Genomic DNA, 6,898 nt, shown 5'->3' on the forward strand with positions numbered 1-6,898 from the left:
CATCTCCGTTCAGAATCGTTTTTCTTATACAATGAATAATGATACCTGTCATTGCATTCAAATTTAACACATCCATTATAGCGACCTACTCTCCATCTCTACTATACAACAGAGCGATATCCACTTGTTCACTTTTATTTTTAATTATTATTGTAGTTTATTAAATGGTTTGTAATTAAAAATAAACACAGAAAAAAAATATACTTATCAATAGTTATTATTTTAATATTTTTATTCATATAAATTTATTTTTCATTTATATTTTATTTTTCTATGATGCGGGTACGTCGCGACTATAATTTTATTATGAATGAATATTTAAAGTAGTAGTACAGAAAAATAATAATATATCTTTTTTCGACGAATTTTCATTAGGTATGGTTTATTTTGATTATTATTGTAAATCTGGGAATTCATATTTCATCGCGAAAATGCGATAATAGATTATACATACTAATGTTCATTTACTTCTCACACATTGGCATAGCCAAAATGTTCATGTAATATGAAATGCCTAAACACTAGTCCTTAAACCATGGTATGCGCTTCGGCCCCCTTAAGGCTATAATATTATGTAATTGCCCAATTTATAATTTAATATTTTTACTAAAATATCGTAATTTTTGAGCTGTAATGGTTTTTTACTAGAAACAGTAGAAGCTACTAAATAAAAAAATATTACATATTGCAAAATAAAATTTAATATTTAATATTTATACAATTTACTTTTGAATAATTTTTTTACAATAATTCTTTACGTCATATTGCATAGGATGTATCTCACTATTTTATGCTTAAATTATTATTAAATCTTAAATAATCTAAAAAACATGAAGTGGCTAAGCCTCCCCCCTAAGTCCCCTCCTTAGTTGCGCCAATGTATATAATATTTATTAAATATATGTACGTAGTACGTATGGACGACGAACGTAACGTCATATAATAGAAGCTGCAAAATATATGATATTTACGTATAATTTTATGGTTTTATGTAATGTGCCAGTCAATCCCCCCTCTCTTTTGTTCAACTGTGAAATTGTATAAAATTGGTAAACGTTTTTTATTTTTTTATTATTATAAATTATATTGTATAAATAGTGTAAACTTATTCACATTAACGCAAGGCCGTCCTGATGATTTGCGGGGCTCGGGGCAGAGTAAAATTGCAGTCTAAAATATCACTGCTGCGCGTCACTTGCATATATAGAGTGATTCTTTTATCATTAAACACTTATTATATCAAAAAGTGTTAATTTTTTTTTTTTTTTTTTAATTTTTAGTTTCGTGCTTTTCTATAACTATATAAAATTATTTTTATTTTTTTCACCCTTATATTTAATAGTGAAATCATTATCGACTTTTGATGTATTAATATATTAAAAATATATTAAAATACTAATAAAATTTTATTTTACTATAAAATAGTAGAACTATTTATGTATGAATTTTAACATTAAAATTATTATTTTTTATTTAACCTTGACGATAGTTACTCAAAGTTGGGTAGTTTGAGGTTTTTAGGTGTATTTCCTACAGATTATTACGGTTGTGAGGCATAGGTAACAACAGTTACAAACGAGAAGTATTATAAAATCTAAAAATCCTAAAACCAACAAAATTTGAAAAGCTATATCTCGCTAAAAAATAAACGAAAAGTAATAATTTGAACGTTAAAATTCATAAAAAAATAGCCTTATTAATTGTGTACATTTTAAATATAGGTTTCCATTTGAAAATAAAAAGTTGATAGTGGTTTATCTATTAAATAAAAGGGTGACAAAAATAAAAATTTCATACAGTTTGAGAAAAGCATGAAACAAAATATTTTGAAAAAAAAAATGAAACGCATTTTAAACGCACTTAACAAAATTATAATGAGTGTTTGATGATAAAATACCTTGTATAACTCTCCAAATTTGAAACTCAAATGTGCGCAAATAGTCTTAGCAAATATAGTACTTTGCACCTACAGTCCTACAACAATATGAATAAGTAAATAAATTAATAACGCAACATGTCATAATTTAATCAAACTTAATATAATAAATAATAATATTGAAAAAATAAGACAATTAATATAAAATATAGTAATAGGAAAAATATAAAAATAAAATACCTGCGTCCTGCACACAGATATATATATTAATATATACATAATATATATATCTGTGCTTCTGCACCAATAGTATACAAGAAAATTATAAACATGTTAATAAAGGAAATAAATAAAAATAATTGTGTATTGCGTTTACATTAATATTTAATATTTATAAATAATATGCGGGCGCAAACAATATAGAACGATGATAAATATAATTTTTTTTATAAATAGAAAATAATAACAAATAGGTACATAACAAATAATTATAGAAGTATTTTACTATTTTTACTGATTTATAATTTTGTTGATATTCATTAGTGAATATTGATATGCCGAACTTCACTAATTCAATGATACGTAAATACTTGTGTGTTGTGTAATACACATAATATGTATATATTGTATAGTACACTATAAAAAAAGTTTGAGAACCCCTGCATTACATACATAAGCATAATAGTTTTCGCACCTTAGGCCAAATTTAGTCCGACCATGGTGCAGGTGGCGTCATAAATCATTATTATAATATTATTAACGGGCCGTTAACATTTCGTTATTCTAACACATACATTCAAACTGGCATGACAGTGGCATACATTTCGATTTTCCATTTGACGACAGATATAGACATTGTTAGACACTAGTGTTTAGTTTAGATAGGCACTTCTGCTCAGAAGTAGAAAAAAAATATACCGCAGTTATAGTCTTATAATATTTAGACCGTTATGAGAGTATAAATACTATTATATTTGGAAATTTGACTCTTGGGTTATGTAATGTTCCGCGGTTTTAACATTATATACGCGGTAACGGTGCGGCAGTTGGATTATAGTTGACCTAAAAAACTAAAAAACATGCGTTGGCGTTGTCGTGGACAAATAATAATAATAATAGCGGTGGCTGCCGATTGTTGGTAGCTCGTGAATGACGAGTCACGATAATGTGGTCAAACCCGAAATCGTAATATATTTACATTATAAAAGTACAAAATGTAGTTATTTTACTATAATCGTGGTAAAACGGAACAAAATACCTTAAATATTATATGTTTTCAATTAAAACTAGTTACATGAATATTTAATTAAAAAATATAAGGTACCTACTACAATGAACGTTTGTTTGAAATTAAAAAAAAATCCTTATATCTCCAACAAATAAGACGTAGAAGTACTTATTAATTTATTATATTAACATAACGATAAAAATATAATATTGGTAGCCAATACTTCTATACGTCTAAACGTATTTATGTATTTGAATATTATTTAGGTATTAGGTATTATGTACCAATATAATATACATTTATACAGTTATATATACTCAACTGCTCAATGCAGTATTATATTATATATACTTTTACAATTCAATTTATACGTATCCTTGACTCGATATTGTAATAAACAACTACACTATTAATTATACTCTGATTCTTAATGATTTTTAAACTGTCATTGTCATTTGTCATTTGTTGTTATGTATAGGTATTTTACTTATACCTCTTACTTCTTAGTTATTTCAGTTAATATACATTTTTTTCCAATTAATAATTATGTTTGAAACTTGAAAATCACTTATACTTTATCATTGGTTCAAATAACGTCTAGTCACTTTTCATAATAAGATATAATTTATAAGGGTAACGAAGAAAATCGAATATTTTGACGTTCCAAAGTTCTATATAACTAATTCTAATTCTAATACATTGAAATTTCACATTGGACAATAATATCTCCATTAACGAGTTAATATTATATATATTTGTATTCTAGTCTCTAGGAAAAGAAGTAAAGTAGAGATAATGCGGTCTGAATTTAAAATAATGTAAGTAGGTAATATTCTTTACCTAGTTAATTTTTACTGGTTAAATAATTAATTAAAAATGGGAAACTTTTATTATTTACTATTTTTTTTTGTCATGCATACGCATTTATCTATAATATATAGATTCTACGAGATTCTTGTAAATTCTTCTCAAATATATAAATTAATTTAAGTTTGTATAGGGCTTATATACTAGAAAACTACTCTATAAATTGTAATGAAAATTTCAGTGATTGTTCCTTAGAGACATCAGAAAAGTTTAGAGAGCAGTTTAAACCACGTTAAAAAAAACAAAGTTCTATAGGTACTAAATCCGCCATGGGCGAATTGCCAGACTTAGTCAAATTAGTTCATAAAGCGAAGTATATACCGATATGTCAATTGTAAACTAAGATGTACTAAAATAAAGATACAACCATTTAACATCCTTTATGTTTGTTTATTTTTTCCCGATTTAAGTCGAATTTTACTGCATCTAGTCAGTTATACAACTATTATTGCAATAAATCACTATACACGTGTTTATAATTTCTTTTAGGTTTTTGTAAATACACGATCAATTAATATTAATTGCAATATGGTGCCTTATTAAACAGCAGGACAATATAATTGTAATTACTAAGTAGGTACATTGTCAGTTTTATATTTTATATAAAAATTATTAATGCGTAATAATCGGCGACTTCTTTAAAAATATCGAAAAAGATAAACTACTGATTTTTTTTATGTTATTGATAAATGATAATTCGCCAATTTCTATAGTAATAAAATATATATTGATCATATAAATATATCAAGTATACCTATATTATATGGCTGTAATGCTGAATTGCTAAATTCCTGTGTATACCGTGTTGTGAATCACAGTGACATGGATCTAAAAAAATAAACTTATTAAATAAATATTTATTTACCTACTCAATGCACAGCTAATATGTTTTAAAAATAATATTTTCGCCAATTTAAACTTTAATTTACTTTGCAATTATGTGTCGTAGGCGGGTGATGCCCTTAAATGTATACGTACTGTAATAATATTGTATTATACATTGTAACGAAAATTCTCGTGAAACGAAGTCTTCAAAACCACCACCCGCTTGACAAAATGTGTCACCCGTTGGGCATTTCCCTAAGACTACGTGCGCGGCCAACTGTCAAAGGCAAATGTCAAGATATTGTGACGTTACAACGTCAAGGTTTAAGACGGACACCAGTCATCTATATGTATGAGTGTATGACTACAAATCGCTCTAACTTTAAATTATGTCCTAAATATTTAATTTTTTTTGTTAATTTCGGCCTAAATATTTTTTATTCTTATATATATTACGTTTACGGATATATATTTTTCCTTTCCTTCCATTTTTTAGACTTAGGTCTTAGGACTGAGAAAATAATTTAATTAAGGTGGGTTTTTCTGCAATTTATACATTTTTTCTTGTATTGATTATGTTTCTTTTTCCAATATAGCTTATTATGATTATCTTTAAATAATTTTTTTATCGTCTAGAAATACATAGAACAACCCGGGACGCAATATTTATTAGTACGTTTCAAAAAGATCGGCCGCAATTAACATTGTCATCAAGTATTCCAAACGCTACACAATTCATATACCTATGGGGTGGCCAACTTTAATAGACTTGCGATCGACCTCCGAGATTTTCTAGGTTGTTGCGATCGACCAAAAAAAAAAAAAGATTGTCTGTGTAGTATAATCTCGTTTTTCATACTTATTTATTGCTTTTTTCTAAATATAATTTTGTTTTCTGAAAAATTCAAGAAAATGCGAAAGGGTGTTGCGATCGATTGGTCAGTCACCCCGGCTATAGGTAACAGGTAGGGGCGTATACAAGGATTTTTTGGGGGTTCAACCCCCCTCCACCCGATTTTTTTTGTATACGTGCCCGGTAACAGGTTCTTAGTAGGAGACGCTATGTATTATACGCTGGCTCAATATCTAAATAATATGTTATTCTATTTGCAGACATGTAGTTATGATTTATTATGGATCTGCCAAGTGTTAAGTGTACTATCAGTGGGAGTCCATTATTCTATTGAAATTAAGAAAAAAATTCTAATTATCAATTACAACTATAATTTAAATATATATTTAAAAAAAAAAAAAATTATGAAGTCTATTTTTTTTGTTTTTGAAGTGGAGCAACATTCGATGTTTTTTTTTAGTACAATACTAAGATATTTCGTTTCATTGGAGACAGGAACGGTTTTATAACTTTATTTTACTGAAGGGCGTATCACATATCACGACGAAGATAAAAGGTTTTTATGTTCACTTGACACTTGATTTCAATAATTTTTATCAACCCGTTTTTGAACCAAACTTGAATGAGGCTTGCGTGGTATTGCAAATTGTGTGTCACGTGTGGATAATATGGCTTTATTGCCTATATTATTTTTTTTTTGTCAATTGTATCAGCGAGTTAATGTATTTATATACATATAGGTAACAAAAGCCAAACTGTACCCATGGGTGTTGACTGTTAATATAATTCGGTGTACTCGTGAAAGTTAGATCGAATTGAGAAAACATTTAGGTAATTTTTAAAGCAATTTACCTTAATTTAGAAAAAACTTATGAATTTTTATGATAAAGCATACATTGTTTTTGGTTTTGGCATAAAGATTACAATTTACAACAGCAAATACCTAAATGGAGAAGAAATAAGATAATCGCATGTCTGCATAATTGCAGAGTTGAAAATATGGATTAATGATAAAAGAACAATTTAATGATAGATTTTTCAATACTTTATTAGTATGTGAGTTTAGCCAAACCTAACATCTTCGGGTAAATGACGTGTGAGTAATTTCTTGACGAAACACACAATTTTACCTGTGGAAATATATTTACTAAGAAGGGATATTGAAATATGATAAAAATAATGTCTTATACCTACTACTATAGCCTTATTCATATAATTAAGCTATAAGCATAAGCACGTCTAGTTTTAA

This window comes from Rhopalosiphum maidis, chromosome 4 (genome assembly GCF_003676215.2).
Source record: "Rhopalosiphum maidis isolate BTI-1 chromosome 4, ASM367621v3, whole genome shotgun sequence".
Classification (NCBI taxonomy): Eukaryota; Metazoa; Arthropoda; class Insecta; order Hemiptera; family Aphididae; genus Rhopalosiphum; species Rhopalosiphum maidis.